Genomic DNA, 14,922 nt, shown 5'->3' with positions numbered 1-14,922 from the left:
CTCTTTGGTTCTTTCGGTAAAGTCACGTAGGTATAAAATAAATCACGACGTTTCGATCACAACACAAGCAATCATCATCAGGTGGGAAATCACATAATTTTTTCTTTAATTGTATTATTTTTTTATTTTATTTTCTATCTACGTGACTTTACCGAAAGAACCAATAATATTAATTCCTGCATTCACGAAAGTTTTAAGTCGAAATTGCTCTACTTTTAAACCTTTTATTTGGAACCATTTAAATTAATACATTTGTAATGTGAAGTTACACCTGGATGATAAATAGGTTACACCTGGAAGATGATGATTGGCTCTGCCAGCCTCAGCCCACAACCAATGGGGAGCCGAGCCAGGGGCGTGGCCCTGATGTAATGTGAAGGCTACACCTGGAGGATGATGATTGGCTCTGCCAGCCTCAGCCCACAACCAATGGGGAGCCGAGCCAGGGGCGTGGCCCTGATGTAATGTGAAGGCTACACCTGGAGGATGATGATTGGCTCTGCTTGCTTCAGCCCGCAACCAATGGGGAGTCGAGTTAGGAGCGTGGCCCTGATGTAATGTGAAGGCTACACCTGGAGGATGATGATTGACTCTGCTTGCTTCAGCCCACAACCAATGGGGAGTCGAGTTAGGGGCGTGGCCCTGATGTAATGTGAAGGCTACACCTGGAGGATGATGATTGACTCTGCTTGCTTCAGCCCGCAACCAATGGGGAGTCGAGTTAGGGGCGTGGCCCTGAAAGTTCCAGGGATGTGGCTGAGGATTGGCTGCGGGGCATCACGTGGGCCAGGGATTAAAAGGGGCGGAGAAGGACAGCACGTGGTCAGAGTGTGGAGGAACGAAGGTGGAAGCCACGCTGGTGCCGTGGTCCGGAGCCTGCCACGTGGCGGGCCGCGGCAGTCTCTCTCTCCCTCTCACGCTGTCTGCCAACAGCGTGAAGGAGCCATAGAGTAGAGGAACGGAAGTAGTGAGAGCTGCGAACGAAACTTAATAAAGAATTCTGAATTCCCGACGTTGTCTCAACGGGGTTTATTACAAATTGATTAAGCAAACCAGTCAAGGACAATCTTAATTTAGGAGCATTCGTGACTGCAGGAATTATTCTTTGGTTCTTTTTCGGTTAAGTCACGTCTAAAAATAAAATAATAAATTAAAATAACATATCACGACGTTTCGATCGCAACACAAGCAATCATCATCAGGCATAAAAGAAATAGCAACAAAAATCTAACTAGAAAACTATAGACAGACATACAAGCAGACAGACATCACAACGGCACACAGAGAGAGGACACAAATTGGCACAACGAGAGGGGTCGTTTCTGTGACGGTCCCTTAAATATAGAGAGGAGGGGGCGGGGACGGAGAGAGGAAGAGGGCGGAGAGAATTAGAATATCAATGAGTGTACGCCAACGTACTGCTCTAGCACGTAAGCTTGAAAATTAGGAGACAGGCACACGAAAATTAAATAACCTAGTAAAATATCGAAATGTGATGTAATACAACACAGAGAGTCGGTTAACACACAATTAACGCATAGCCTGGTTGATTACGTGTTTCAAAATTTGCTAAGTTAGAATTTTAAGTGTGAAAATTCCAAAGAGAGGACACAGGCAGAGAGAACAAATAGCCTGGTTATTTTATTTTTAGACGTGACTTAACCGAAAAGAACCAAAGAATAATTTCTGCAGTCACGAAAGCTCCTAAATTAAGATTGAACCACTTCTACGGGGAAGTTTTAAGCTTATCCTTTTTTCTTTCTGGCTATTTGTTCTCTCTGCCTGTGTCCTCTCTTTGGAATTTTCACACTTAAAATTCTAACTTAGCAAATTTTGAAACACGTAATCAACCAGGCTATGCGTTAATTGTGTGTTAACCGACTCTCTGTGTTGTATTACATCACATTTCGATATTTTACTAGGTTATTTAATTTTCGTGTGCCTGTCTCCTAATTTTCCTTTTTTCTTTCTGGCTATTTGTTCTCTCTGCCTGTGTCCTCTCTTTGGAATTTTCACACTTAAAATTCTAACTTAGCAAATTTTGAAACACGTAATCAACCAGGCTATGCGTTAATTGTGTGTTAACCGACTCTCTGTGTTGTATTACATCACATTTCGATATTTAATAGGTTATTTAATTTTCGTGTGCCTGTCTCCTAATTTTCAAGCTTACGTGCTAGAGCAGTACGTTGGCGTACACTCATTGATATGCTAATTCTCTCCGCCCTCTTCCTCTCTCCGTCCCCGCCCCCTCCTCTCTATATTTAAGGGACCGTCACAGAAACGACCCCTCTCTTTGTGCCGATTTGTGTCCTCTCTCTGTGTGCCGTTGTGATGTCTGTCTGCTTGTATGTCTGTCGATAGTTTTCTAGTTAGATTTTTGTTGCTATTTATTTTATGCCTGATGATGATTGCTTGTGTTGCGATCGAAACGTCGTGATATGTTATTTTAATTTATTATTTTATTTTTAGACGTGACTTAACCGAAAAGAACCAAAGAACAGTCAAGGACATATGATGAAAACGATTGTATAAATTATGCGCACATTAATTTAATATTATTGCATACATAGTTGAACTAGTCAGTTTCAACGAAACATTAACGTAATTTTTTGTGACTATGCATCACAATAACGGATATGAGAATAGGTTTTCCCCTTTTTTTGGCAACAAAACATGTGTTAAGATGTTAAAACACCAAACTGAAACCTTTTACAAGGAATCATGTCTGCATTAACCAGAATACTTGTGGTCAGAATGCAAACAAAAAACACTCCGATAATATATGCATTGTCTTTGAAACTGATTGGTCCACACCAGAGACAGCTTTCTTTGAGCCTAGTCTCAAAACGGTGTTAGACCAGAGGACGCCAAAAGGTGTACAAAATAAAAGATAATCATTGTTTATGTTAATGTAAATGCATACCCTTGGTACAAGGACATGGCCATTTAAGAAGTTTATTGTATAGTTTCATCATGTAAAAATTAAGTACTACAACAGAAAACAGTGGTCAGCCAGGCAGTGGTAGTACACGCCTGTAATCCAGCACTGTAGCGACGTGGGTTGGTGGATCAGACAAATGTGAAACTCCCTTTCCTTGGGTATCGAGGTGTAATACCCTGCCTTGCCAGGATAACTCCATATTTCCTCCATAAGAGGTTTTTGTAGGTTAGATCACATAAATATAAATGTGTCGTTAAACCCGCCACCACCCCTACACAGCCAATTGGTTACTAGTACAGCACACCGGTGTGTTGGAGAGCAAATCCACAACATTTACAATCTGAGTATGACATTTTGCAAGTAATTACAACTAGCATCATCAGGCAAACAGCCAGATTTGTGGAGAAATCCTCCTGTTTCGTTCCTTAAATAGAGGGATAGATGTGATGACATCACTAGTGAGACCTTCATGTGCGAAAGGAGGGGGGGGGATTAATTAATGCATATAAATTACAACGGGTATCCATTACTGATTGGGTTATTTATATGGTAAACAACGTGTATATTTTTACTCTCCAACACACTGGTGTGCTATACTAGTGTAGTGTCATCTGTGCTTGCGTGTGGGTGGCGTGCGTCGCACACACAGTCAGCCGGAGACAAGGTGGTCCTAGGAGGCACCGCTCTGCCCTTTTATTATTGTTGCTGAGTTCACGCCACCACTCGGGCCCCTTCTATCTCCCACATACGACTCCGCTGCCGCACGATGCGTCCCAGACACGACCCTGTCCGCGTTGTACCGACGGCGTCGACCGGGACAGTCAACTACTATCCGGCCGCGTGATGATCGGGCAAAGGGAGCAGCGACGAGGGCGGCGATGACGACAGCAACGACGACAGTGACAATGAGACGAGTTCAATCCAAGAACCGGCAGCTCTTGCTCTCCGCTGCTTATATTCCCCTCGGCGTGGCTTGGCTCCGCCCTAGCCGGGTTTTGTTTCGACCAAGTAAACTCACAAAAGCTGCACATTGTCTAGACTCGTGCATGTGCGTTAGAACATGTTGAAGGCCATGTGACTTTGATGAGAATATCACAAGTGCTAAGTACCTCACTTAGCGCTCCTAGAAAAGTGAGCGCTAATCGAATAATAACTAAAAGGGGTCATTATACCATTGTATATATATGGGGATGCATTCCTGACAGCGTTATTTCTTTCGTATGAGCAATATATGAGGGCTTCATTCAGGTATTGGTAACAGCGCTAATAATAATGACGGCAAACATTATTTCATAAATAAATAAATAAATGTTGGTTCTAACATCAGTTATATACCGTACACATGAGTGAATTCTACTGTATTTATTCTTCCTCCAAGGCAGTAGTGGGAGACGAGGTTGTAGGAGCTGCTGCGCTCCAAATCATGGTCATTCTCAGAGAAGAGCTCCAGAACCTCTGTTATATTCGTGATACCTTCAGTCAAAATGTCTGTGGTGAATGTTTATTTTAGATGGAGCCCCAGACTATACCCTGGTCATGTGAGTTCTCACCTGGCTAAATGTACTGTAATAACATTCAGAGAAAAAACATCGATTTTAAATGCAATCGAATTGCGGGAGGTGGGGTCTAGTTGGCTTCGAGTGTATTGGCTGAGCCAATTATGGGGGTGGGTACGTTTCCTCGGCCACCACTGCTGCATGTTCCTAGATTTTTTTGAAAAAAGATTTTCCAGGGCAATGAGTGCTATAACGAATCAACCTTATCCAGGGTCGTGCTATTTGAGGTCTGCCTGTATTGTGCATTTGTGGTGTGCGTATGTGTGAGAGCTCATGTGTGAGTATTTTTAAATCAATTAGTCATAGCATGTGTGTGGTAACACGTAAACACTTTTGTAAGAATGCCGATGCTCTGATCCTGGCGAGAATGCAGGCGCAGCTGGCTGTATGTAGGAACGGGGACATGCCATGACAGCCCCCACGCTAGAGGCGTGCTCCCTGATGCCGAAGCATCAGTGATGAGTACCACAGGGGATGAGAGGGTGGGCCCTGACACTATCAACTCATGCCTTTTTTCAATCCTATTAATGGTGTAATATTGTCTCATGTCCAGCCATGTAGATCATTTTTCCTATTCCATACAACTTTAAGTATTCCATGCAGGACCACTTGTGTTCTCCTATTGAACTACTCATATTATATATAGGACATTTTTTTTTACATCTATTTAGAAAATAGTAAATTATATTTTGTTTAAACATGCAAGCGATGTTTCTATACATCCATTGCAAGACATGGTCCAACAACTGGTAGTGTACATCCTTTTATGTTAGCTGTACATGAACAATATACAACTAATATATATCTCTAATACCTAAATGAGGGCCTCCACACATTCTGCGGGTTAAGGAGATTATATGACCGTATTTCTGGTGAGTCCAGGTTGGTAAAGGTAGGGAACATTTCTATTGGAGCAACAATACATTTTTTTGCATAGTCCTCTGCTGCCAACAAAGTACGATGATGCATGGTCAAACCCGCATGACAGACATGGCATAGGGAGGCCTTCAATTAATGAACCCAGCTATGGAATGTTACCAACAAGGGCCAATATATACATGCCTGTATTTAGTTGCACAAAGGAAAGCTTAGTTTGTATGGCTGTGGAGCTAGTGTAGCCTGGGAAATAGACTCCAGGGAAGGTGATGAGACAGTGTCAGGCCAATAATTCTCAAATGCTGCAGTAGCGATGTGAAGGAAATAAAAAGCTCCACTTTGGCCAGATGTTCTCCCAAACATATACGGGGGCCAGCGGAGAATGGTAGGAATGCGTCTGGCGTGACAAACTGACCATTTATATCTAGGAAGTTGTTAGGATTGAATTTGTGTGTTTTCCACTGGCTTTCATCATTGAGAACAGACATCAAGTTTAACATTACCAGTGTGTTCTTTGGAATCAAGTATTCCTGGAACACTACATCCTTGGTGGTTGTGTGCCCCACACCAAGTAGAACAACATTGCTGCCAAATCGCCGTATCTCATGGATCACGGCATCTACTGTACGTATGGCAGGTTGTGTCTGTCCTCCGTGTGTGGCAGTCGCTTTAATCCAACAACCCTGTCAATCTCCTCGTGGCAACGGGCTTGAATGTCAGGGTATATCATCATAAAGAGCCAGCAACAAAAAGGTCTAATATCAACATGAGATTCTCTTCTGATAAGCTGCTGTTGGGATTGTCCTTGTCATTCTCAAACTGGGTCAGGTAGGTGTCAATCAAATCCCTGGGGTTTTGTGTATTCCGTGTTGTGTAATGTTTGGATATTATGTCCTCAATAAAAATTATGAATCCTTGTCATGTTTTTGAATATTCTCTGTTGCGGTCCAGGCAGGTCCATAAAAAAGGTAATATGTTACATAGTGCTCCCACTGGTCCTGCTTGTAGTTGTAGGTTTTCCTCTAGGAGGTGCAACAAAGATTGGAACTGCTTGTCATTGTATTCAAAGCGGGTTCCAGTCACTAGGGAACACATTATGTTGCCCATAGCATTGTTTAAGTTAAAATGAGGGTCAAATGATGACGCTTCTTGCCGGAATATTTCAATTAGGTAACGTATTTCTGTCAAGATTCGATCTTCTATGAACGCCTTGCCAAAACCAAAACTGCGCAATGTCGACAGAGTAAACCTGCGATGCTGCTTCCAAGCATCACCATATGGAGCAGTGATGAGGCCCGAGTTGTTTTGTGATTTTTGTGGTGAAAGGAGGAAATGGCCGGCCAGCAAAGTCATGACCTTGATGCACCAAAACCTCCTTGACTGCCTGGTAGCCACTTACCAGCACAATTGGAATCTTGCCCAACATTATGCTGCACACACTCCCATATTCCGCAGCCAACTGCTGCATTACAACATGCAGTTTCTTTTGACTGAATATGGATATATTTCCCACGAAGGGGAGTGCTCTCGGACCTGGGGGAAAGCCCATTGGGCGGATGGATGACTTCACCTCACAGAGAACAGCCCGCGCAGCCAGGAACACCGGGATAAAAATCGCCAGGCAGACCAGAATATGCCTTACTGAAGAGAAGCCCCATTCCACGACTGTATCAACTACTAGCAACATTTTTCGATTTAAATTTCGATTTAAAGCTTTCGTGACTGCAGGGATTCATCTTCTTGGTTCTTTCGGTAAAGTCACGTAGAAGGGAAGTAATAAAATAAAAAAAATAAAACATAATAAAATAATTCTCACGACGTTTCGGCCACAACGCCAGCAGCCGTCCTCAGGTGAAGACCAGGTCTGTCGGTGAGACAGCGTCTGAATGCTAGCAACATGTTACACAGTGGGCAATAGAGTGAAGATATTCCGCAAGAGTTTGACGATGATAAAAGTGGCCTTCACGTAGTAAAAAACACGTGAAAATATATGATTATTTCCTCACCTGAATATTGATTTTGTAACATTTCTCTTTGTATGGAATAGCTTACCTGTATGTATGTATGTTGAACTTTTTTCGCACCGTACATAGTCAACTACGCTGCTCGGTGTTTCCAGATTTGAGAAGAGTATAATCTGAAAAGGAAGAATGGTTCGAAAGTGTAGTTGAATCTATTAGTACAGAACTGTCAGTGTCGCCCCATCATCTGTGTGGGTTTTATCTAAGTATTCTGCACACACACCAAACATTTCATAACGGCATTAAAAAAAACGTGTTTATACAGGACTCCACTCAAAAGTCTTCCGACTCATCGAGATTAACCACTTCAATGGACAATACTCTAACTAAAGCACACACCATTAACAAAATTTGCATTGCACTTATTACCGATGGCAAATATATATATATATAAAACCATACAGACACTGTAAGTAAATGTTGAACTTTCTCGTTGCACAGTATATTATTATTATTTTTATAAAAAAAATTACCCTAAGTCTTTACCAATACCCAATGGCAATTACATAAGCTGCCGGGTGGTGGCAGCACACCCCTGTAATCCAGCACTGGAGGGGAGGGTTGATGGATCAAACAAATGTGAAATTCCCTTCCCAATTCAGATTTTTCAAGAGAAAAACAAGTGTCATGTGTGACCCCTTTAAGCGTTGTTGCTACGTTCATTGCATGTTTTTATTTATCCTCGATATCGTTGGGGTTGGGCGATTAAACTCTAATCTTGAAACCTGCAGCAGTAAGACTTTACTCACAGCACGCCCGCAGTTATATGAACCAGTCACAATTCAAAAATGCATTCCGTTTGTGACTGTGATCATCACGGTTAACGCAGCTGATGCCTCCACGCCTCGTGCAAGCTCACATTCACATTGTGAAAGAGACCACCCCCTCCAACCGCATTGCACATGGTACAGCCCATGGTTAACGATTGAGTGTGCGAATGTACTTTTTTATGTACAGCACTGGATGAATTGCTGTGTGTGGGGAGCTGTGGAAAATTAGTTCGCGCACTGTGCTACGAACTTTTGCAACCAGGTTCGTGGTACAGTGAATTTTGGCCAAAGCTGATATGAGTGGCGAGTGATAATCTGAACCAGTTCTGAGCGTCCCATATGTCAACTCAGCCTTCAATGTGCACTGTTCCTGGTGCAGTGTGCAAACATCAGCAGTGCGGAGGCAAAGACGGCTGGGGGTGGTGCTGGACAGACAACCGTTTATGTGCCGTATCCGCCTCCATAGGTGCTTGCTCTCAGCACTTGCCCCAACAGTCTTTGTCGGCTACACATGTGACTTTTGCCTTTGTATACGTGATGACATTTAGCTGGGGGCTCTCTCAGTTACTCAGCAAACGGCTGTCCCCTGTGGCTCTTTGTCGTTGATGTTGAGCCCCGATTGCATCAATTTGGGCTGCACTCCGCGGTGTTGCTCTCTCCTCTCCCGTGTTTCCCTGCCCTCACCACCTAAGCATCCCACCTGAATTCTCTCCTAATATTTGGGTTATCAACTTTGAGGCTTAAAAAAAGCTCAGGACACAGATTGGGAATAATATTACAGTAATACCCCGATTTACATTCCCCCCTTTTAAGTCGTTTCGCAAATACGTCGTCACTTTATTACATTAAATATGGGTCGCCTTAACCTTCGCCTCCACCTCCCCTGTAAATTGCTTTGATTTACGTCGTTTCGATATTCGTCTCACATTTCAGGAACGCATCCCCGACATAAACCGGGATATTACTCTTTGGTTCTTTCGGTAAAGTCACGTATAAAGATAAAATAATGAATTAAATAATAACATACGACGTTTCGATTGCAACACAAGCAATCATCATCAGGTATAAATGAAATAGCAATAAAAATCTACCAGAAAACTATAGACAGACATATAAGCAGACAGATATCACCAAGATACATAGAGAGAGAGAGAGTAACACAGGCACAGAGAGGGAGATTGTCTCTATGGCGAGGCCTTAAATAGACAGAGGGGGGTGGAGGCAGAGAGAGTTGGAGGGGTTAGAGAAAAAATTAACACGTCAATGAATACGAAGAACGCCTAGTAAAGTACGTATTCATTGACATGTTAATTTTTTCTCTAACCCCTCCAACTCTCTCTGCCTCCACCCCCCTCTGTCTATTTAAGGCCTCGCCATAGAGACAATCTCCCTCTCTGTGCCTGTGTTACTCTCTATGTATCTTGGTGATATCTGTCTGCTTATATGTCTGTCTATAGTTTTATGGTTAGATTTTTTGTTGCTATTTCATTTATACCTGATGATGATTGCTTGTGTTGCAATCGAAACGTCGTATGTTATTATTCAAAACGGGATATTACTGTTTCACAATAACGAAATACGGGTGAAGTACATGAAATGCATTGTCCTGAGTGGTGTATTCAATTAACAGAAACCAGACATTTAATGTCCGAGGACAACATACATATTTCCCAGAACAGCTACTTCAAAAATAATGTTCTGGTGTTGTGTGGGACCCTTTTCTAAAATGTAAGGTTAAAGGTGTACAGACAATGATACAATTGGCACTTCATGCAGCATGAGCCTGTTGACCATATAGTCGAGTCCTCTTTGCTTACTCAATTGGGATTCTTCCCTGGGCTGCATGGTTCGTTATTTTTTGCAAGGTTATAGGTTGTTGGCATTTATTCTTTGGAATAGTCAAGAGGCTCTGGATGAGACTTGGTATGTTCATACCTTCAATGACGGAACTTTAATTGGAAAATATACTTACGGGGAGAGTTCCCCATGATAATTGTATTATTAATTAAAACTGCAGGTACAATGTCCACATCGGTCCTCCTGGTCACTGTGTATTGGTATATGACGGTGTATGTCTCAAAAGTAAATGTTATTGTTTATTTGTATGTGAAACAAAACCACGAACATGTCACCCAAAAGTGTGCCCCTTGGTCAACATTAATGCATATACATGGTAGTGTAGTTATCACTGCTCATGCGTGAGGATATTCACATGGGAGTCTCTGGCTTGTTATTGTGGGCTATACCATGTGTATCATAGTGGAAACATGTGGGTTGTGGGGCTCCATTCTTTGTCCCTGCCTCCCATTCTCTGACACTGAGCGACCCTTGTTGATTTAGCTGCCAGTGCTGTAAGAAAAAAAGCCGGGCTTGCGGTGAAAAGACACCAGTCTGCACGGAAAGACCGCTGCTGTAGACTTCCCACACTTTACAGATGATGTTCGACCAGAACCGGTCACAATGCACATGTACATTGCGGAACTTTTTTCAATACACTGCGCTATTTAAATTACGATAAGATATAAGGGACTCCCTCCGCTATGGGTCATGTTGGGGGTTATTTGTAGCGTACTTCATGCTGGTTAGTGCACATTAAAGGTGGGCAGCATAGACATTGGAACACAGACGTACAGTACAACAATTGATGTTCCAGCACCGCTGTTTGCTGCCCACAATGTAGCCCGACAGCAGGCTATTAACACCAGTTGAATCCATATGGTGGTTGGTAGGTTCTAGCAATTTAACGGGGTCAGGCGCAATCTATCGTGAATCTGTCCAGCGGCGTAAAAGCACTCATGAGTCTGTGTAGCACCAGACATTCAGCTCACCTTCGATTTATCTGCAGGACTTGGCTGCAAGTGTCACCTCCGTGTGCTCTTAATACACATGTTGTAAATAAAGCGTATACGTTACGTTAGACATGTTTTATAATTGCCTGTGGATCTTGACGTGTTATTTAATCTGCCCTTTTTAACACGTAGGCTTTCGCGACCAATACTAGTGACGAAATGGCATGTTCTGTTTACGTGACAACCCTTACTAGTTGGCTGTGTCGGGTGGTGGCGGGTTTTAACGACACATTTATACATTTACGCGATCTAACCCAAAAACCTCTATTATGGATAATCTGGCCTTCAATGCATAAGTGTTTGGACACCACTGGAATACGTTATTAGCGATTTGGAAGGTTGTAAACTCTGCAAACAGTAACACTTATACTTTTGCAGTCGAAAGCCATTGATGAAAGCAAATGTTTATTTTAAAGCATTGCTTTTAAAAAAATGCGATAATGGATCTTTAAATACCGTTTAGAGGCCTCCCTTTAGTTTGGAGGCCCCTTTGCAAGCAGTAGCGCCAGAAAGTAGATGCACAGCCGTACCTTTTAATGTCGCCCACACGTGGCAGCATTAGCAGCAGCACTTCGAGAACAAAATGTGAAGATTCATGATTTAGTTAGCGTGACGAAGGGCACGGCCACGCACGCTGAATCCATTGCCTCGCCCAACACTAAGAGATAAAAGTTCTGTGTATCAGTATCAGCCCGCCGGTCCCTGTACTGTACCAATTTAACAGCTCCGTTAACAAACAATCGGGCAATTCACTCTTGGGCACTACAACGAACGTGACTTGACTTTACAATATACAGATGTATGCAACAAATTCCTTGTAGAACTAGAAGTTACCTACACGGCATCTTACGTTTGAAGATGTACCCTTTGAGGGGGGGGAGGGTGCTGGGAGGGATGCTATTAGCAATCACACAAATGTCAATGCTCAGAGACCTAAAATGCATTTGAATCGGTAATGCAGCAAGCAATGAGTAAGAAAAACGCGCCGAATTTGTGAGTCTTTAGAGGTCAGTGAGAGTGTTGATCACATCATTGCCATCCCATTTGTGGTACCATTTTTTGAATGAGTAAACCTAAAAGCAGCAGCCCAAGGCAATTTTCAACTACTGTATAAGCAACATGTGCTGCATGCACATGGAAAAAACATTGGTCACTAGGATTTTAAACGAATTCGGTAAACATACACACCATAGAGACACAGTTATCGTGTGCTAAAATTAGGAGGGTTAAGACACAGAGAAACACAGAAATACAGGCATGTCTCGCTGAATGATCGAGATGTTATGCGGAAATTGCTCGGTAAGCGAAAACTCGTTAAACGATCATCGTTTTCCCATCGACTCTCATGTTAAAAGCTGAGCTACGATAATTGTTTTTTTACCCTTTTATCTGGCAACAAAACTGATACCTTTTTTGATACGAGGAGTCATGTTTGCATAGCCCACAATACCTGCAGTCATAATGCAAACAAAAAACATAACTCTGATTATGTATACACTGTCCTTGAAGTTGATTAGTCCACACCCGAGACAGCTTTCCTTAGAGCCTAGTCTCACATGGTGTTGGACCAGTTGACGCCAAAAGGCGCACGTGCGCCTTTTGCCTCGAAGGAAAGCTGTCTCGGGTGTGGACCAATCAATTTCAAGGGCAGTGCATTCATTACCAGAGTTGTCTTTTTGTTTGTATTTTGACCGCAAGTGTTGTGGTTAATGCAAACATGATCCCTTGTATAAAGGTGTCAGTTTTGTTGCCATATAAAAGGGTAAAAAAACAATTATCATATTTTTCTACTGGAAAATGAGGTTCCAATGGAGCTGAGCTACGTTTCAGCCCCAAAATCTTTCACTCTTGACCAACTTTTCTAGGTGAGAAATAGAAATGATCCTTTTAAAATAAAGTTATAAAACATCAAATGTAACACTTGAAGAACCACAGTGCTTGCAGGAGCCTGGAATTAATGTATAGATATTAGTGGGTGGAGGGAGGCAGCGGTGCAGGACCGGAGGTTTAAATATCGCTCGCCACTGATGTTAGCCGTGGCTCGGACTGGAACCGGGGTTGCGTGATTAATAGCCACGATGCGGGGATGGGAGATCGAGCGCGACTTCCTGTTCTCGGCGCCTGTAATTAATTAGCACCGCCACTGACCCCAACTGCACCCACCCATTGCAGTGCCACCACGAGGCACCCTCCCCCCACACGACGAAACAAGCGGGCACTGCACAGGAGGGCTGGTAAACAAGCAGACGCGGGCCACCGTGCGCCCCCGACCGCCACGGGACGCACACAATATTTTTCGAAGTAAACACTTGCTCGTTTTTGCGAATGGGTCTAAATTTTAATTGCTCGTTTTAGCGAATTATCGTAGAAAGAACGCTCGTAAAGCAAGACACGCCAGTATAGTATAGGAATTTTTTCAGTGGAATTATGAATGAGGACCTCACCATGCCGTGTGGGGGTGTGGAATTTTCTTTACCATACATTATCATGCTGGTCAGTGCCGATTGGTGAAAGCGGGGAGCATAGAAGTTGTAAATTGGCCAGAACTGCAATGTCTGCTGCCCACAACGTAGACCCACAGTAGCCTGTAACGCCTGTTTTATTCATGGTGGTCGTACATTCCAGCACTATCCAGGCTCAACACATCTTAGCTTCGAAGCACTGACAGGGTGCATTCCAGGTGATTTGATTTGATCCATACATCACATAAACACTGAAACAGACACACAGAAACATGAAGACACAGACTCATTCCTAGGTACACGGTGACAAGGATAAACGAGTAAAGACAAGTAAGATGCAGTGAGACAGGGGCTACTGAGAGGGAAACAGAAACAGATCCAGCATTCCATCACCCCCCTCCCCTCCCCCATAAAAAGTCAGGGCTCTGAATGAACCCCGACCTACTAATTCTTGCACAACCTTGCTTTAACACATTCCTGCGGAGGGAGCTGGTAGGAACGTTGGGTTGCTCGGTCAATGGCCAGGGTCAACGGCGGCGTGGTGTAATCCGCAAACATGCCCGACTATGAGGGCGGGCAAAAGCCGGCGTGAGTAGGTTAAACGTTGAATTTTATAAGGGCACCACGGGGTGACCAGCCCCTCCCCACCCAGCCCCACCCCTCCCACCCCCCACCCAGCCCCACCCTCCCCACCCAGCCCCTCCCCAACCTCCCCTCCCTACCCAGCCCCACCCTCCCCACCCAGCCCCTCCCCTCCCCACCCAGCCCCTTCCTCCCCAACCAGTCCCTCCCTGCACGACGGACGGACACAATAATCCCCTGTGGGCTGGTGTAACCAGCAGCTTCCTACCAGTATCACATTACAATGTCTCCACATTTACGTAAAGAGATCAGCATGGCTCGTGCAGCCTAAAACCTCCGCATTTCACGAACGCCTCTTACCTCTGCGAGGTCCAGCAGCTTCTGCAAACTCCACGCCCAGAGCTGCGAATTGACATTGGAATGTGGAACAAGCCACTTCCCGTAGCAGCATGGTACAGTCCATGTTGAACAAGCAACCCCCGTTAATTATCAATCGTGACTTACATTATGTCTGCCTTAATGTACACGCCGTTACATCTTAACAAAGCGCACACAACACACCTATAGGGAAGCCATATATTTTATTTCAAATCATAGCTGCATTCGGCACCGACACTGGATTACCTCGAAGATGAGCGCAGTGACTTTTTTTTACAAAGTATAATAGTCAATTCATTTTTGAAAGAAAAAATTGCATGCAGACCGGATGTGTTAGAAGAAATGGGCAAACCCACAGTTTACCCAACGCCAATTAACCAGTCGACGGACTTAACATTTGTGTAACCATGTGTAAGGACATTGCGTGGCCCAGTGGGCTTGGGGGATGGTCGTGGTGACGGAAGAAGGGTCACACGAGGTGACT

At 43.7% G+C, this 14,922-nt stretch overlaps 2 pseudogenes across 6 annotated transcripts in view; both read right to left on the bottom strand.

The window, feature by feature from the left end:
• LOC144737040 (cytochrome P450 2C20 pseudogene) overlaps positions 1-14,559 on the bottom strand; it is a 30,683-nt pseudogene extending 16,124 nt beyond the window's left edge. Inside the window, exons 1-3 of one of the 6 annotated variants that reach the window (XR_013588866.1) lie at positions 11,547-11,786; positions 10,996-11,043; positions 7,429-7,513 (exon numbers count right to left, since the gene is read on the bottom strand). The product of XR_013588866.1 is annotated as a cytochrome P450 2C20 pseudogene, transcript variant X6 (transcript). Of the gene's footprint in view, positions 1-7,428; positions 7,514-10,995; positions 11,520-11,546; positions 11,787-14,420 lie in introns of those variants that run through there. The other 5 variants (XR_013588859.1, XR_013588867.1, XR_013588863.1 and 2 more) reach the window with 5 other exon arrangements.
• Positions 5,858-7,421, bottom strand: LOC144737081 (cytochrome P450 2J1 pseudogene; annotated as a pseudogene).
• Positions 14,560-14,922: the final 363 nt, after the last annotated feature.

The sequence above is a fragment of the Lampetra planeri genome, chromosome 3 (assembly GCF_965212315.1).
Source record: "Lampetra planeri chromosome 3, kcLamPlan1.2.h2, whole genome shotgun sequence".
NCBI classification, from domain to species: domain Eukaryota; kingdom Metazoa; phylum Chordata; class Hyperoartia; order Petromyzontiformes; family Petromyzontidae; genus Lampetra; species Lampetra planeri.
The sequence above is the reverse complement of the archived record's forward strand: the minus strand, read 5'-3'. Positions and strand labels throughout refer to the sequence as shown.